Here is a 19,987-nt window from a genome sequence, read left to right on the forward strand (position 1 = left end):
GCAGCTGTCGACAAGTTTGATTACTATATCTCGAGTTCCATTCTGAGTGTTTACCGTTGAGGTCTCCTGCTATTAGCAGTTTGCCTCTGATCCGGCTTAATGCAGCTATGCCATCCTCTGCTAAAGTTTGAGAAGGAGGCCGATACACTGCAACGACGGTGAGGTGTCCAGTTGTTGTTGCTACCTCTGTTGTTGCGGTTTCTAGCTCGGCAGTTGCGGGTAAGTTTACTTGGTGGTGTTCGATGCCCCTTCTAAATCTGCGTCATACTCCGCAAGCCATCTAATGGTGTGTGGCGGAGGGTATTTTTTGTACCACTAACTGTAACGCTCTCCCGCCAGCTAAACGATCCCGTGGTGAAACGCGCCGCTCTTTTTTGGGTCTTCTCTATCTCCTCTATCAGTCCTACCTGATAGGGATCCCAGATAGATGAACAATAGTGAAGAATCGGGTGAACAAGGGCCTTATAAGCCACTTCTTTCGTGGATGAGTTACATTTCCTTAAGATTCTTCAGATGAACCTGAGTCTGGTGTCTGCTTTTCCCACTATCTGTTTTGTATGGTCATTCCACTTGAGATCTCTCTGGATAGTTACGGCAGACGCTGTATCCAGCTGTTTGTCATCAATAGTGTAGCTGTGCAGTAGTGGATTTCTTTTCCTATGTATGCGCAATATGTATTTACGTTCAGGGTCAACTGCCAGAGCCTGCACCAATCATCAATTCTCTGCAGGTCGTTCTGCAAATACAGGGTTATTACAAATGATTGAAGCGATTTCACAGCTCCACAATAACTTTATTATTTGAGATATTTTCACGAGTCTTTGCACACACATACAAAAACTCAAAAAGTTTTTTTAGGCATTCACAAATGTTCGATATGTGCCCCTTTAGTGATACGGCAGACATCAAGCCGATAATCAAGTTCTTCCCACATTCGGCGCAGCATGTCCCCATCAATGAGTTCGAAAGCATCGTTGATGCGAGCTCGCAGTTCTGGCACGTTTCTTTGTAGAGGAGGTTTAAACACTGAATCTTTCACATAATCCCACAGAAAGAAATCGCATGGGGTTAAGTCGGGAGAGCGTAGAGGCTATGACATGAATTGCTGATCATGATCGCCACCACGACCGATCCATCCGTTTTCCAATACCCTGTTTAAGAAATGCCGAACATCATGATGGAAGTGCGGTGGAGCACCATCCTGTTGAAAGATGAAGTCGGCGCTGTCGGTCTCCAGTCGTGGCATGAGCCAATTTTCCAGCATGTCCAGACACACGTGTCCTGTAACGTTTTTTTCGCAGAAGAAATAGGGGCCGCAAACTTTAAACCGTGAGATTGCACAAAACACGTTAACTTTTGGTGAATTGCGAATTTGCTGCACGAATGCGTGAGGATTCTCTACCGCCAAGATTCGCACATTGTGTCTGTTCACTTCACCATTAAGAAAAAATGTTGCATCATCACTGAAAACAAGTTTCGCGCTGAACGCATCCTCTTCCATGAGCTGTTGCAACCGCGCCGAAAATTCAAAGCGTTTGATTTTGTCATCGTGTATCAGGGCTTGTAGCAATTGTAAACGGTAAGGCTTCTGCTTTAGCCTTTTCCGTAAGATTTTCCAAACCATCGGCTGTGGTACGTTTAGCTCCCTGCTTGCTTTATTCGTCGACTTCCGCGGGCTACGCGTGAAACTTGCCCGCACGCGTTCAACCGTTTCTTCGCTCACTGCAGGCCGATCCGTTGATTTCCCCTTACAGAGGCATCCAGAAGCTTTAATCTGCGCATACCATCGCCGAATGGAGTTAGCAGTTGGTGGATCTTTGTTGAACTTCGTCCTGAAGTGTCGTTGCACTGTTATGACTGACTGATGTGAGTGCATTTCAAGCACGACATACGCTTTCTCGGCTCCTGTCGCCATTTTGTCTCACTGCGCTCTCGAGCGCTCTGGCGGCAGAAACCTGAAGTGCGGCTTAGCCAAACAAAACTTTATGAGTTTTTCTACGTATCTGTAGTGTGTCGTGACCATATGTCAACGAATGGAGCTACAGTGAATTTATGAAATCGCTTCAATCATTTGTAATAGCCGTGTACTTACTATCTTCAGGCGTTGCTGCTTTGGTATAGACAACGCCATCATCTGCGAATAACATTAAAGAGCATCCGACGCTTTCCACTAGATCATTTATACATATTGTAAACAGCAACGTTCCTATCACACTTCCCTAGGGATATTACCTTTACATCTGTCGATTTTGTTTCGTTAAGAGCGACGTGTTGAGTTCTATCTGCAATAAAGTCTTGAATCCAATCGCAAGTCTGCTCCGATACTCCATAAGTTCGTATTTCTTTCATTAAAAGCAATGCGGGACGGTGTCAGATGCCTTACTGAAATCAAGGAACACGGGATCAACCTGAGCGTCGTTGTCCACTGCGCTGTGGATCTCACGAGGAACAGAGCGAGCTGAGTTTTGCAGATTCTCTGTTTGCAAAATCCAAGTTTCATTTTTTAGAGGATGTGTTCATTTTCCAAAAACGTCGTAATTCTTGGGCATAAAATATGTTCCATAATTCTACAACAGGTTGACGTCAACGATACAGGTCTTTAACTTCGTGGATCTGTCTTCTGGCCTTTCTTAAAAACGCGAATGACCTGGGTTTTTTTCCAGTCGTTAGGTACCTTTCTTTGCTCAAGCGATCTGTGATACATTATTGCTAGAAGGGGAGCAAGTACTTTCGCATAATCGTTTTAGAGTCTTATAGGTATCTCATCTGATCCTGACGCCTTTCCACTACGAAGCGACTGTAGCTGCTTTTCAATTCCGCGATCGATTATCTCAATATCTCCCAAGACGATTGAAAGGAGGGACAGTGTTACGATCTTCCGCGGTGAAACAACTACGGAAGACCGAATTCAGTACTTCGGCCTTCTCTCTGTTATCTTCCGTCTAGGTGGCGGTGCGGTCGCTGAGAGAAAATCCCTAGGATTTTTCGCAGTTTGGGAGTGTGGTGTCACCGCCAGACACCACACTTGCTAGGTGGTAGCCTTTAAATCGGCCGCGGTCCATTAGTATACGTCGGACCCGCGTGTTGCCACTGTCAGTGATTGCAGACCGAGCGCCACAACACGGCAGGTCTAGAGAGACGTCCAAGCACTCGCCCCAGTTGTACAGCCGACTTTGCTAGCGATGCTACTCTGACAAATACGCTCTCATTTGCCGAGACGATAGCATAGCCTTCAGCTACGTCCTTTGCAACGACCTAGCAAGGCGCCATTACCAGTTATATTGAGCTTATTATACTTTTGTATCATCAAGAGCGATGTACACCGATTATGGATTAAAGTTAAGTATTCTACCAGTTACCTCCTGTTTTGCTAGTCTTATTTCTCTGACTTGTTCCAGACCTCACGCCAGTCTGCGTATAATTAAACGTGTGCATTTCGGCCTCCTCTAGCAACACGGTGTTGGCTCTTCTGCCAACACAGCAGGGAGACCTGGTTACAATCGGGTGGTGGAGGGTCGTGTGGTGGGTCGCCGACGAGAGCACCAGAGGATGATAACGAGGCGAAGACCTTACTCATTATAGGCCTGTCTTGTCTCTTTAGGGAGGAAATGGTGGTGATCTGGATGCTGTTGTGGCTCGTATTTTAGGTTCAGGTACTTTGGCCTCACTCTTTTTCTCCATTTGCCTATCCCTTAATGTTTTCATTTGCCTTCTACTTTGGGCATATTCTGCGAACGTGTGTGGGCCAGCACACCTGACACGTACCACTGCCATCTCGCAGTCACCTGCAATGTGGCCATGGACCTGGTAGTTTTAGAAGCGCCCAGGTCCCGGTTTCTTTTTCAACTTCTCGGGCATATCACAGGTCTTCGCCTCGCAGAGAGTTTGGCAGTAAGTAGTAGCTGCCATATAAGGAACTCAATCACCACAACTTTAGAGTAATCGCAGACGCAATTGCACGTTGCAAAATAATACCTTCTATCTATGGCGCTCTTTAAGTGTTTAAAGCAGGATTTCATCGTCCTGACGACACGATATTTCGACGGTCCCCCATCTTCAGGTGAGATTGCCGCTGCACAGTCTAGCACGAACTGAGGTACCATCCGATACGGCGGCACATTTATACCCCGGTAACAGGCAGCTGCGCGTGGCGAAAAGCGAAAGAGCTGTCTTCGCCCCACAGAGGGCAACTCTTTTCCTACCAATATCCATGTCTTTACACTAGTATTGTGCCTCTGTGGCTTGCATAGTTTCATTAATTACAGAAGTTCAAAGCTTATTTTATTATCTTTCAACCAGCTGACAATTCCTTCTTTCGCGGAAGCAGCCTTTGGTGCCTTATCTAATTGTACAGAATGATACGGCATGTTGTCCATTACAAAAACACTACCAGAACTGACATTTGGTAGCATACCAGTATCAAACAGTCTTCAAATGTATGTACATTCTCTTCCTCGTGCTAACCGACCTTTTTTTTCCCTCTGGTACGCGACGGATCGTGGATGACGCATATTGACCCATGTTTCGTCAACACATTTTAGATTCTCTGGATTCATTGCTAACAACTCACGCAGGGAACAACACATCCATGCCACAGTGTCTCCGCGTTCCATTAGTACCTTTCTTCTTGAGATTATTTTCCACCGAAAGGCACTATTTTTAAAAACAATGGGAAGACTTGTCGTTCTGCCTGTGAACCAGCCATTGTCCAACAGCGATGTCATCAACTATTTAAGTTTCAAAAATGGTTCAAATGGCTCTGAGCACTATGCGACTGAACTTCTGAGGTCATCAGTCCCCTAGAACTTAGAACTAATTAAACCTAACTAACCTAAGGACATCACACACATCCATGCCCGAGGCAGGATTCGAACCTGCGACCGTAGCGGTCACGCGGTTCCAGACTGAAGCGCCTTTAACCGCACGGCCACACCGGCCGGCATTTAAGTTTCGTTTACTCCTTCCTGCTGTAGTACACTTCTGTATGTTATCTGATAGCAGTATCATCAAAGTTGACTATTTCAGTCACGACATCATCCTTGACTTTCCAGGGCTCCCAACTGACTTGGCAGCTTCTTTATCCTTTGTGACTCTTTTCACCTCACTGTAGAGATGTCCAATGCTTCTGCCAGACTGTCAATTACTTTGTTAACTGGTATCAAAGGCCCACCATTGCCCCCTCTCTTTCAAAGAAAACAATCAGTACGTAAATTCGCGTGTTTAAGACTTCAGCGTAGCTCCATTTTCGAAAGTCCTCTTCTCTGTACTACAGGAAGCCATTTTTCACATACGCGTCAAGACACTCACAAGATCAGTGGAATGCACAAGTACACACAGAAGCCTGAACTAAGCACGTGGCACCATTGACTCAAATCAGGGTCCGCCTGTACTTCGTTCATCATAAGAACAAAACCTGATGTAAACAAACACAAGCGGGATGATTGATCAGGAGCCGCAACTTTCGTACACTGTTGTTTCGCTCTCCGACGTAGACCCAAATTATGTATTAGATATCTTATTAGTACGTCATTACAAATGAAACTTTAAGACATTCTGATGTGTTGACAGCCATCAACGTTTTTCTTAATCATACTTTAGCTATGTAATTTTTATTTCAAAAATCGTGTAGTCACAGTCTCCGTAAACGCTACTTGTGCTCTGATTATGTCGCTGTTAATACAAGGTGTTTCAAAAATGACCGGTATATTTGAAACGGCAATAAAAACTAAACGAGCAGCGATAGAAATACACCGTTTGTTGCAATATGCTTGGGACAACAGTACATTTTCAGGCAGACAAACTTTCGAAATTACAGTAGTTACAATTTTCAACAACAGATGGCGCTGCGGTCTGGGAAACTCTATAGTACGATATTTTCCACATATCCACCATGCGTAGCAATAATATGGCGTAGTCTCTGAATGAAATTACCCGAAACGTTTGACAACGTGTCTGGCGGAATGGCTTCACATGCAGATGAGATGTACTGCTTCAGCTGTTCAATTGTTTCTGTATTCTGGCGGTACACCTGGTCTTTCAAGTGTCCCCACAGAAAGAAGTCACAGGGGTTCATGTCTGGCGAATAGGGAGGCCAATCCACGCCGCCTCCTGTATGTTTCGGATAGCCCAAAGCAATCACACGATCATCAAAATATTCATTCAGGAAATTAAAGACGTCGGCCGTGCGATGTGGCCGGGCACCATCTTGCATAAACCACGAGGTGTTCGCAGTGTCGTCTAAGGCAGTTTGTACCGCCACAAATTCACGAAGAATGTCCAGATAGTGTGATGCAGTAATCGTTTTGGATCTGAAAAATGGGCCAATGATTCCTTTGGAAGAAATGGCGGCCCAGACCAGTACTTTTTGAGGATGCAGGGACGATGGGACTGCAACATGGGGCTTTTCGGTTCCCCATATGCGCCAGTTCTGTTTATTGACGAAGCCGTCCAGGTAAAAATAAGCTTCGTCAGTAAACCAAATGCTGCCCACATGCATATCGCCGTCATCAATCCTGTGCACTATATCGTTAGCGAATGTCTCTCGTGCAGCAATGGTAGCGGCGCTGAGGGGTTGCCGCGTTTGAATTTTGTATGGATAGAGGTGTAAACTCTGGCGCATGAGACGATACGTGGACGTTGGCGTCATTTGGACCGCAGCTGCAACACGGCGAACGGAAACCCGAGGCCGCTGTCGGATCACCTGCTGCACTAGCTGCGCGTTGCCCTCTGTGGTTGCCGTACGCGGTCGCCCTACCTTTCCAGCACGTTCATCCGTCACGTTCCCAGTCCGTTGAAATTTTTCAAACAGATCCTTTATTGTATCGCTTTTCGGTCCTTTGGTTACATTAAACCTCCGTTGAAAACGTCGTCTTGTTGCAACAACACTGTGTTCTAGGCGGTGGAATTCCAACACCAGAAAAATCCTCTGTTCTAAGGAATAAACCATGTTGTCTACAGCACACTTGCATGTTGTGAACAGCACACGCTTACAGCAGAAAGACGACGTACAGAATGGCGCACCCACAGACTGCGTTGTCTTCTATATCTTTCACATCACTTGCAGCGCCATCTGTTGTTGAAAATTGTAACTACTGTAATTTCGAAAGTTTGTCCGCCTGAAAATGTACTGTTGTCCCAAGCATATTGCAACAAACGGTGTATTTCTATCGCTGCTCGTTTAGTTTTTATTGCCGTTTCAAATATACCGGTCATTTTTTAAACACCCTGTATGTACTGTGAAAACAGATGACACTGCATCCTGCTTAGAAGTAAAACATCCGTGCGGGATACCGTTAATGGCGAGAAACAAGTTGTTCTTAATGTTTTTTCACAAATTTACAGAGACAAATCAGCTCTGAGGTTTTTCGACTAACACTATATACTAAATAAGAGACCTTATTCAAATTATGTGCGTGGTGTAGCTGGTAGCGTTGAAATATGATAATATGTATGCACTGGCGCGACAATTCGAATTTCATTATGGTCTATAATTTTTTTGTTCTGTTTGAATGTCTAAATCATTTAAACAGAAAATTCATCAAATATACGTTAATTAACTCATACTTAACCATCATTTTTCAAGAAAAATGCACGTCTTCTAGTTTCTAATTACATATCGCACGCAAAATTCCGGTTTTCATTGCAAATATAAATTCTTAAATATCGATATCTTGTAAATGAGTGTTAATGACCGCTGAAGTTAAGAAAACATTACGCGATCAAATTTTTTGGAGAAAAATGAAAAATGAAATACTCTTTATTTGAATATGCCCATTGTTTTGTAGAACAGATGGCGTTTCACACGAGCCAGAGTGATAAGCCTCGTAGAAACATAGAAAACAATTTTCAAGGCGTCCAGCACTCTGTACAAATGCTGCGTTTTTACAGTTGTCACCGTACCTAACGGATTTGTCGCATCTAGGGCCAAGCTAAGGGATTTGTCGCGAGAAATAACAAGACATTGAAACTGCAAAACGTACTGGAACTACTGAAACGAAGTTTTGTGACACGTCACTGCCGAACAATGGCGAAATGCGGAACAGCACCTCTTAAAAGAGGAGGAGGAAATGTGGACTTTTTGGTGGCTTGGGATTCTGTTGCTGATCGCCTCGTTATGAACATAGCAGTACTGAAATGTTCTCCTCGGAGTCCGATATGGAAGGAGCTCAGTGATTACTAGAAGACTGACTATAATACCTTCAATGTTTTCAATATTTAACAACATGGGAAATCAGTAGTGGGCTTTTACGCCACAAATAGTTCATGCAGAAAAATTACCCTTGTTAAAGCCAGAAATTTTAATCAAAAAAAGTGGTTCAAATGGCTCTGAGCACTATGGGACTTAACTTCTGAGGTCATCAGTCCCCTAGAACTTACAACTACTTAAATCTAACTAACCTTAAGACATTACACACATCCATGCCCGAGGCAGGATTCGAACCTGCGACCGTAGCGGTCGCGCAGAATTTTAATCACTCTTGTTTTTAATTACAATGCTATTTTAGCTAAGATCGAGGACATGTTACGTTTTCCGTCAGCTCACCTGAGAAGCGCACCACCTGAGTTTCGCCATATATAATTTCCTTCTGTTTAAAAATTAAATGACAGAGCTATACTGTTCTCTGCTCGTCTCTTTCTAGGTGTTTACTGCAATTTTTCACATCAATTTAGGTTAGTTGGATCACTTGCCTGGCCACTGCTGTCCAAGCTAAATGCGCCGGTAAAGCTGTTGCCCCGCATCATCGCTGTCTGTGTACGCTAATGCGCAGAATAAAACGTATCCTCATTATTGTGCTTGGCTTCCGCTCCACGTGAAACGAAATCCAATGAGGTTCCAGCAAACACGGAAGAATACTTAGAGTAATGTTTACAAGAGGTATACTCTTATGATGAAAGGACTATTGCACTACGGCAACACTGGGACACTGACACGGTAATGTAAACAAAATCTCATGACCTGGTTGGCCGTTGTGGACGCGCGTAGCAAGTGCGCCAAAGCCATTTTATCTGCCAGAGCTCTTCTCTCGCCTTACGGAGTGTGGTATAAAAGCATACATCTTACTGTCGCATCCGAACTAGCTCTATGGGCGACAAATCAGGGGAATCGACACTTCACTCAAGTATCCGTACATTGGCTCAAATGGTTCAAATGGCTCTGAGCACTATGGGACTCAACTGCTGAGGTCATTAGTCCCCTAGAACTTAGAACTAGTTAAACCTAACTAACCTAAGGACATCACAAACATCCATGCCCGAGGCAGGATTCGAACCTGCGACCGTAGCGGTCTTGCGGTTCCAGACTGCAGCGCCTTTAACCGCACGGCCACTTCGGCCGGCTATCCGTACATTCCTCAATGCGGTTGTGATAAGACCTTCTGGATTATGCCATTTGGTGGTACTTTGACAATGAAAGGTACGCAACAAGGTTTACCGTTCTTGGTACATACTGGTGAGCATTCATCCATACGTTCAGAAATTCCCAAATCAATACTATCTTCTCGAAAATAGACATTATGAGAACCGTGGCTATAGAATAATTATAATGTTTATAATTTGAAACACCAACCAACAAGAAGCATCGCTTAAGAAATATTAAATCAAACCATTATCGGTTTGGGATTTCTTAGAAATTCATCTTCAGAGGGCTCTTACAGATTTTCTTGCTTCCCTCATGAGCCCTTGTTTTGTAGTGGTTATTGGTTTTGTAGACTAAGATAAACAAAAAGCTTTTTTTCATGGAGGTAAACTAAATGAAACGCGAACGCGCTTTGTCTTTTTTTTCTTTTTCATCCCTGTTTCACTTCTTTTATTTGTGAAAAATCTTAAGTGGCTGTAATACACGTTTTTTTATGTATGTAGTACATGCGCTTTATAGTAGACACACACATGTTGCTATATTATGTTTTCTCTTCTTATTCTATTGCTTCTCAAGTTACGAATAACGTACTAAGCACAAGTTTCGTGGCGTTAAATTACACTGGTCAACACTCATTTTCTTGCCAAGGATATTTGAGTGGCTTTAGGATGGGTTAGTGGTGCTGAGGACGAATATAGCAACCATTTATGCAGTTTGGCTCTAGTTTTTGAGATAATGCATGATTTATTCAAAAAATTAGAAAAAATTGCTAATACTGAACTCGAGCGCTACAAACTACAATGAAAAAAGAAAATAATCTTTATAAATAGCTTCTATGAAAACCTGATAGGCATTTGTCCACGTATAAAACATAATTGAAAAGTTTCTCTATAAGTATATCATTTTCCGTCCATGACGAACCGCTTCCTGCACGCTTTCCTTTTATAGGTCTCTTCAGAAGAGTCACGTTGCAGATTCCAGCAATAATCTGCCATCATATGCCTGTCCCATCTTCCTTTATATCTTTCCTCTATTCCTTTCATATCTTGATGGAACCGCTCTCCTTGTTCCTCACTGAAATCACCTAGATTACGAGGAAATCGATCCAAGTGGCTGTGAAGGAAGTGTAATTTTATGCTCATGTTAGCTCCTAAGTTTTGAAAGTTAGTGAGCATGTTTTTGACCAGTTCCTCGTAATTGGGAGCTTTATGATTGCCCAAAAAACATTTTACAACAGCGACAAAACTGTTCCAGGCCGATGCTTCAGTGACAGTCATGACACTTGTAAAATTGGTATCGTTGATGAGCCTGCGAATTTGAGGACCATCAAATATTCCTGCCTTAAGTTTTTCACTACTGAGTCCAGGGAACGTATTGCAGATGTATGTGAAGCAATTACCATTTCTGTCTAAAGCTTTGGTGAATTGCTTCATTAGTCCTAACTTAATATGTAATGGTGGAAGAACAATCTTGTCCCTACTGACCAGAGGTTCATTAATGATGTTTGCTTCACCAACAGCCATATGTTCCCTTGGAGGCCATGTTTTCTGCTTCCAATGTTCGTGCTTTGCCCTACTATCCCACATGCAGATAAAACAAGGGTGCTTTGTGTATCCACTTTGTTGTCCAAGCAAGAAGTTCACCATTTTCAAATCAACACAAATCAACCACTGGTGCTGCATATACTGAATTTTCTGCAGAACCATCTTGATGTTAGCATATGCTTCACAAAGTTTTGTTGAGTGGGCAATTGGAATAGATGCGTAACGATTGCCATTGTGTAGGAGAACACATTTTAAACTTCTAGTGGAACTGTCTATGAAGAGACGCCAGTCCTCTGGTCTATATTCTGGCAGCCCCAATTCAAGTAAAAGTCCAGGTATATTGCTGCAATACACTATAACCTCTTCTTGGTTGAAGTATGGAAGAAGGTTTTCTTCTCTCGTCCGGTAAGCTGTTATTTTAACACTTGGATGAAGACAGTTCTTTTCCTTAAGCCTGGATGCTAAGAGTTCTGATGCTTGCTTTGAAAGATTGAGTTCTCGTATCAAGTCACTGAGCTCCTTCTGGTCGAACTGCTGGGGTTGTGTCTCACGTCCTTCGTATTCCGAACCACTACTTGTACATTCCTCGCCGTGCACATCGTCATCTGATGATGTTAGCGTGGGTAATGTTGTGAAGGTTGGTACAGGAACATCGTTGCTGTGCACCACCGGTCTTCTTGCTGACTCCAAATCGGGATATTCCCACTTTCGTTTTTTGAACCTATTAAAACCTTTCACATTAGCAATGCAAAAATAGCAATCATCTGTATGGTTCTTCTGCTCTCGCCATACCATAGGAACTCCGAAGTTTAAGCTTTTCCTTTTTCGTTTTGTCCACTGCCGTAAGCACTCCACACAGTATTTACAAACTTTATGGGGTGCCCACGCCTTGTCTTGATCTCCAAGTTTAATTCCGAAATATGCCAGATACGCTTCCTTCACAAAAGGAGTGATATTCTTCCTGTTCTTTTGAAGAACGTATTCACCACAAATGTAGCAGAACTCATCTGGATGGTTCACGCAAAGACGGCGTGAAGAACTCATGTTTTCCTAAAACAAAATTGCACAAATACTACATATTATGCAGAACTTTCTTGTATTTGCATGTCAATCACATCCAACAAACATCATTAATTCTTTTGTGTGAAATGAATACTCACCACCTCTTATTTGCTACGTCACGATGAAAAGGTTCTATCTCCTTGAAGCTGCACTGCACATGTGTGTGACTTTCGACCATCGCCATTTTTCTTGTTTACACTGAACGCTACCTATCGGCTGTTGCGGGGATTACCTCGGCCAACAAATGAATGTCGAGTACCGCCGAATTCAAATCTGCACAACCCTCAATATCTTCAACACACGCACCGCACAACAGGACTGAACACATGCTGACAGTGTGATGTTTGCATGATGTAATCCTCAACCACACAGATGCACTCCCTGAGCACAATTGTTTAATAAAGATAGTACAATATCACTAATTAAAAAACAGGTAGCAAATACATTACACCATATATGGACCCTGCAGACGATATTATCCACATGAAACTCTCATTTCCACAAATAACCTATATCTCAAAAACCAGAGCCAATTTGGAAAAAGTACAAATATACTCGGAATGAGTATCATAACAATATCCCATTTTCGTTCAAACTTCCCTGGCAACGAAAAAAAAATTTTATTTTGTAGAGCTGTGTTATCATTCAGTGTTACTTCCGATTTCAAATGTTGTAAATCCATGTGTGTCGTAGGGGAGATGGGTTTAGTCAATCTACATACTCCAGAGGGCCGCTTTCCGATTTTTTTTCGACCACATTTCTTTCAACACTTCACTTCCACTTTTCACTGTGTATTGAATGTGTGTATTTCCAGTGTGTAGCTGCCAACTATTATATCGTTTGTCTATCCTGCGTTTTTTTTTTGTTTGTGTTGTGGTGTCTACGTGTAGTTTGATACTTGCTCGCTAGTTTGTTATGTGTATGTGTATGGCTTCGTGTTTGTCTGCTAGCGCGCGCGATTGTGTGTGTGTGTGGGGGGGGGGGGGGAGAGCGAGAGAGAGATATATATATATTAATTTATTATCTTGTCTGGTCATGTTTTACGTCTCAGTTTGTTACTGTTTTATTGTTTTAGTGGCTAACGTCATCAGTAAGTTAATACTTGTATTGACTTGGTCTTTAATTACTTTTTTGTTCATTGCAAGGACTCTTTGTACATGGAAGTTTTCCCATAGTGTGAAGAGTTTTCTTTTAATTGTGTGTCCTGACACACACAAACACACACACAAATCCACTGACAAACGTAACTAATGAACAAATATCAAATTAGACATAGGCATCACAACACGAACAAACGACGCAGGATACACACACAACGACAGTTGGCAATACTGTACACTGTAAACACACACATTCAGTACACAGTGAAAAGTGGAAGTGAAGTATTGGAAACATGTGATCGAAAAAACTGTCGAAAATCGCCTGTCTGCAGTATGGGGACAGACTAAACACATCTTCACGAGAACTCACTTGGGTTTACATCAGACCTCGTAAATAACAGCAAATGATTAACTTCATCAACTTGTGTTGCAAAAGTTATTTCTGACCTAAGAAACAATAGAATGAAAAAAGAGACAGTAATATAGTTACATAGTTGTAACTATTAGATAATGTATTTATTTATTACTACATAATATATTTATTTATTATATTCTTAAAAAATGGGAAGAGTTTGACAGAACACTGAAAGACCTGAGTTGAAACAAGGCCCCAGGAATAAACAACATTTCATTAGAGCTACTGATAGCGTTGGGGGAGCCAGCCCTGACAAAACTCTACCATATGGTATGAGACAGAGGAAATACCCTCAGACTTCAGAAGAATATAATAATTGTAGTCCCAAAGAAAGAAAGTGTTGACAGCTGTGAAAATTACCGAACTATCAGTTTAATGGAAATGGAAATGTCGTGTGGCTAGGGTCTCCCGTCGGGTAGACCGTTCGCCTGGTGCAGGTCTTTCGATTTGACGCCACTTCGGCGACTTGCGTGTCGATGGGGATGAAATGGTGATGATTAGGACAACACAACACCCAGTCCCTGAGCGGAGAAAATTTCCGACCCAGCCGGGAATCGAACCCGGGCCCTTAGGATTGACAGTCTGTCACGCTGACCACTCAGCTACCGGGGCGGACTATCAGTTTAATAAGTCACGGCTGCAAAACACTAACACTAATTCTTTACAGACGAATGGAAAAACTGGTAGAAGCCGACCTCGGGGAAGATCAGTTTGGATTCCGTAGAAATGTTGGAATACGTGAGGAATTACTGATACTTAGCGTAGCAGATGGATTACGGAAAGGTAAACCTACGTTTCTAGCATTTTTAGACTTAGAGAAAGCTGTTGACAATGTTGACTGGAATACTCTCTTTCAGATTCTGAAGGTGGCAGGGGTAAAATACAGGGAGCGAAAGGCTATTTACAATTTATACAGAAACGAGATGGCAGTTATAAGAGTCGAGGGGCACAAAAGGGAAGCAGTGGTTGAGAAGGGAATCAGACAGGGTTGTAGCCTATTTCCAATGTTATTCAATTTTTATATTGAGTAAGCAGCAAAAGAAAAATTTGGAGTAAGGATTAAAGTGCATGGAGAAGAAATAAAAACTTTGAGGTTAGCCGTCGACATTGTAATTCTGTCAGAGACAGCAAAGGACCTGGAAGAGCAGTTTAAAGGAATGGACAGTGTCTTGAAAGGAGGATATACGGTGAACATCAACAAAAGCAAAACGATGATAATGGAATGTAGTCGAATTAAATCGGGTGATACTGAAGGAATTAGATTAGGAAATGAATCACTTAAAGTAGTAGATGAGTTTTACTATTTGGGGAGCAAAATAACTGATGATGGTCGAAGTAGAGTGTACATAAAATGTAGACTGGCTGTGGCAAGGAAAGCGTTTCTGAAGAAGAGAAATTTGTTAACATCGAGTATAGATTTGTCAGGAAGTCGTTTCTGAAAGTATTTGTATGGAGTGTAGCCATGTATCGAAGAGAAACACAGACGATAAATACTTTAGACAAGAAGAGAATAGAAGCTTTCGAAAAATGTGGTGCTACTGAAAAATGCTGAAGATTAGATGGGTAGATCAGATAACTAATGAGGAGATACTGAACAGAATTGGGGAGAAGAGGAAGTAGTAGCACAATTTGACTAGAAGTAGGGATCGATTGGTAGGATCTGTTCTGTGGCATAAAGGGATCATCAATTTAGTATTGGAGAGAAGTGCGGAGGGTAAAAATCGTAGAGGGAGACCAAGAGATGAACACCCGAAACAGAGTCGGGAGGATGTAGGTTGCAGTAGGTGCTTGGAGATGTAGAAGCTTGCACAGGATAGAGTAGCATGGAAAGTTGCAGCAAAGCAGTCTCTGAAGACCACAAGAACAAAACAAACATGCATTACAGGCTACCCTAGTTGCTTCACAAATAAAAGAAGTAAAACGCAATGGAAAAAACAAGCCGTGATTCATATAGTTAACAAAGATGGAATCTACCTCCATGAATTTTGATGCAACTAAGGAACGACGGAAAACGGACAAAATGACGAAAAAATTTTTGTTCTGAATTTGGTAAACCTACGAGAGAATTTTCTTTGGTTCTTGTCGGAAACGTATAAAACATAGAATATGGCTACAACATAGTAAGCCATACTTGTGGTAGGTTGTTGTTTCGAATTATAAACCTTTTCAACAAATTAGACGTGTTATATACTCAATAGCTCACCACACTATGATTGTAGAAGAGTTATGGATCTCAAGAATCGCGGCTTCCTCTGACCTTTCACCAGGTCCTCTGTTGGCACGTTGCTCTCGACGCGACAGACGAAAAAAAAGCGGGACTCATCACTGAACACTGCAGAATGCCACTAAATGTCCCATTTTACTCTAACACTTAACTACGAAAGACTCTGTTGTACGTGGTATGATCCAACCGGCAACCAACGAAAAGCAGCTCTCGTTACCGTTTGTTTTGCAGTCACAGCACAACAACCTACAGTTTGTACTATCAGTCGGTATGATGCTCCTATGTCCATCATGCCAGTAATTCGTCCATTTCCAAAATCCGAAAGATGGAAGTAGGGTCCACGTGCAAGTCCTCTGGGAATGCTGTATTGTAACATCCAGAGCGATTTTTTCCACAGTGTACAAACTCGAGGGATTTATCAAAATGGTTCAAATGGCTCTGAGCACTATGGGACTTAACATCTATGGTCATCAGTCCCCTAGAACTTAGAACTGCTTAAACCTAACTAACCTAAGGACATCACACACATCCATGCCCGAGGCAGGATTCGAACCTGCGACCGTAGCAGTCGCGCGGCTCCGGACTGAACGCCTAGAACCGCTAGACCACCGCGGCCGGCTAGGGATTTATCGATGAGACGATACGGAACAATAAAAAGGTCTAATGAACTCACGTCCGGAAATGCATAGTTTACAAGCTAGAGATCATTCATTCCATCATACTTTGTTACGGAGACTGCGGTCTAATATGCGGTGTACCTTGCAGGCTCAGTTACAGTATGCATGGTTTCCACCCAGAGGGTGGTACTGATCCTCATACATTATGCCCTAGTGCCCTCTCCTGCCTCAATTATTGGTAATGTTGTGTCCGGTCCACTTCTCTTGCTGACTCCCCTTGTAGTGTAATGTTGTTGCATTAATTTGAGGTGTAAGCGGTGCTGATATTCAAGACCATAAAAGTGGGTTAAAAGCTGTGAGCTGTCTGGGGAAGTTAACCTTGCATTACTGAGCAACTGTTTCACCAGGTATCCAGTCTAGCTTACCAAATTCCCAACCAGACTAACATTAATTATAATCTTTTAATAGTCACACGACAACCGGTGATATATACATAAAAAAGAGAATTTAAATAAAAAGAAATAAATCAGTTTATATTTGGAAATTTATTTTAACATTGATCATTGAAATTTCAGCATATTAAACTTGATTCATAACTAAACTGGTGCCTTATTTAGGATTGTGAAAATGTGAGTTTGTAATCTTACAGAACACATCAAATACGGAGCCAAGATTGGGAGACTGCATACAACACTGCATTCATAAAATAACACCAATGAACGTTGAAACATGTGCAAGAGGAAATTAACCACAACCAACCGATTCAATTTTCACCCAAAGAAGTTACGTTCGTAGAGCAATCCTGTCCGTCATGAAATTACCACACACTGGTATACTAAATTCATACTAACTTTCTGTGAAATCTTCCCGAAAAGAATAGCTGAGGGCTACTTTGGTACTTACACCACATGCTTCACGTGGTCAACTTGGTTTACACAAAGAGTGTTCAAATGGTTCAAATGGTTCTGAGCACTATGGGACTTAACATCTGAGGTCATCAGTCCCCTAGAACTTAGAACTACTTAAACCTAACTAACCTAAGGACAGAACACAAAGAGTGTAACTGTTGCGACTTGGCAAGACAGCCAAGCCACTATGAGGTAGCCGAAAGGCACGCGTTTAAGCTCACGCAGGCTGGCGTGAGGTCTGGAACAGGTCAAGTAATGAATACTAGCAAATAAAGTACGTAGCTTCTGGAATACTTAACTTTAACCCATAATTGGTGAACATTGGTCTGACGGTACATGCATCACAAGATTAATACCAAATGATAATGGCGCCTTGCTAGGTCGGAGCAAATGACGTAGCTGAAGGCTATGCTAACTACCGTCTCAGCAAATGAGAGCGTAATTTGTCAGTGAACCATCGCTAGCAAAGTCGGCTGTACAACTGGGGCGAGTGCTAGGAAGTCTCTCTAGACCTGCCTTGTGGCGGCGCTCGGTCTGCAATCACTGACAGTGGCGACACGCGGGTCGGACGTATACTAGCGGACCGCGGCCGATTGAAAGTCTACCACCTAGCAAGTGTGGTGTCTGGCAGTGACACCACATTACTCCCCCGCAAATCGGCGTACGGTTGTGTTATAAGGCTTCCGCCCGCCGTGGGGAGGACCCCATGTTGACGTATGCGACGAGGTGGGGAGCCTAACAACAAGCGAGGCTGCGTCACCCGCACCCTGCCATTCGGTCCGAGGGGAGCTAGGAAACGCCTGAAAACCTAGTCCAGGGTGCACGCCAACATGCGGTGTATGCGCCCGCAGATAGACAGGAGGGGCCGAAGGGTCGACCTCCATCGCGTCGGGGTACCCGACGGGCGAAGACGACATCTGGTCCGGAGCGGGCAAGAGTTCCATGTTGGAGAACAGCAGGTCACAGGAAGCGATCAGCGGCGCGTGACCCAGGGAGGCGCCCGGCGGTTGCAGCGACGCGTCCACTTCGGACGTCGCCGGCGGGAGAACAGGCGGCGGCGGCGGCGGCGGCGGCGGCGCGTCGCCATGGGGCAAAATGGAAGGCAGCGTCGGTAACACCTGGGGCTGAGGCGAGCCACTAGATGGGTCCCCAGGGCGCTGACCGGACGGCACCGTCGCTGAAAGCAGACAGGGAGCGGCGGAACCGTGCGACGACAGAGGCGCAGCTAAGTGAGATGCCGGCGCACCTCACCAGAGGCCCCCAAAACCAGATACATAGCGCGGCCGAGGCAGCGAAGAATGCGCCCTTCGAGCCAACGCCGTGAACCTCGATAGTTACGATAGTAGACAACGTCGCTTGGAGCAAAAGCAGGTGTCTGCCGCTGCACAGGAACCTGATGCGGCGGATGCAGCAAAGACATCAAGGTTCGATGAGGACGACCGTGGAGCAACTCAGCCGGCGAGCGACCATCTCGGGGCTGACAGCGATACGAAGACAAAAAGAGCAATAACGCGTCCTCCCGAGAATGCGACTCTTTCAGCTTCAACATCTGTGACTTGAAAGTCCGGACCAATCGTTCAGCGGCACCGTTTGACTGAGGCGAAAACGGCGCGGATGTCAGATGTTGAATACCATTGGCCTTGCAGAATGACTGAAATTCTGCGGACATGAATTGTGGGCCATTGTCGGAAACAATAGTCTGTGGAAGACCTTCTATGCAAAAGATAGCAGATAACGCTTGGATGGTGGCAGATGACGTCGTAGAAGACATTCGGACAACAAAAGGAAAATTACTGAATGAATCTACCACAACCAACCATCGAGCATTCCAGAATGGACCAGCAAAATCGATGTGTAAGCGTTGCCAAGGGGTAGTGGCTTTTGGCCATGCAAAGAATTTCCGCGGTGGTGCGGATTGTTGTTCGGCACACGCCATGCAAGAAGAGCACATATTCGTAATCGCAGCATCGATTCCGAACCAAGTACAGTGCTGACGAGCAAGTTGTTTCGTTCGCACTATACCCCAATGTCCTTGGTGGAGAAGCCGTAAGACAGAGGACTGTAACGAACGTGGGACCACGACCCTGGACTGATCATTATCAGAACGCAACAGCAAAACACCACGTCGAACAAAAAGTCTCTCCTTGTGAGCAAAAAATCGGCGAACCAACGGATCCCCTATCCGTAACTTTGACAAGGGCCATTGAGTAGCAACGAAACGCAGAACGGTAGCAAGGACAGGGTCAGCAGCTGTGGCTGTAGCTATACGACGAAAATCAATCGGAAACGATTCGACCACGTCATCGGTTTCCGCATCAATGAACATGGAAGCAAGTTCGGAAGAATCGAATGCTCTATCCTCAGAAACAGGCAAACGGGACAACGCATCGGCGTTTCCGTGCTTAGCAGTGGACCGATACAAGATATCGTAGCGGAACTGCGAGAGGAAAATTGACCAGCGAAGGAATTTCTGCGCTGTACGTGGAGGTACAGGCTTGTTCGGATGAAAAAGCGATGCCAAAGGTTTGTGGTCTGTGATGATGGTAAAGTGACGACCATACAAGAAGTCATGAAACTTAGTAACATCAAATACGAGAGCCAAAGCTTCTTTCTCGATCTGTGAATAATTTCTTTGCGCAGACGAGAGCAATTTGGACGCAAAGGCAATAGGGCGATCGTGCGATCCATCTTTGTGCGCAAGCACAGCACCGATCCCGAAATCCGATGCATCTACCATCAACAAAAGGGATTTCTGGGGATCG

Source organism: Schistocerca nitens, chromosome 2, assembly GCF_023898315.1.
Source record: "Schistocerca nitens isolate TAMUIC-IGC-003100 chromosome 2, iqSchNite1.1, whole genome shotgun sequence".
NCBI classification, from domain to species: domain Eukaryota; kingdom Metazoa; phylum Arthropoda; class Insecta; order Orthoptera; family Acrididae; genus Schistocerca; species Schistocerca nitens.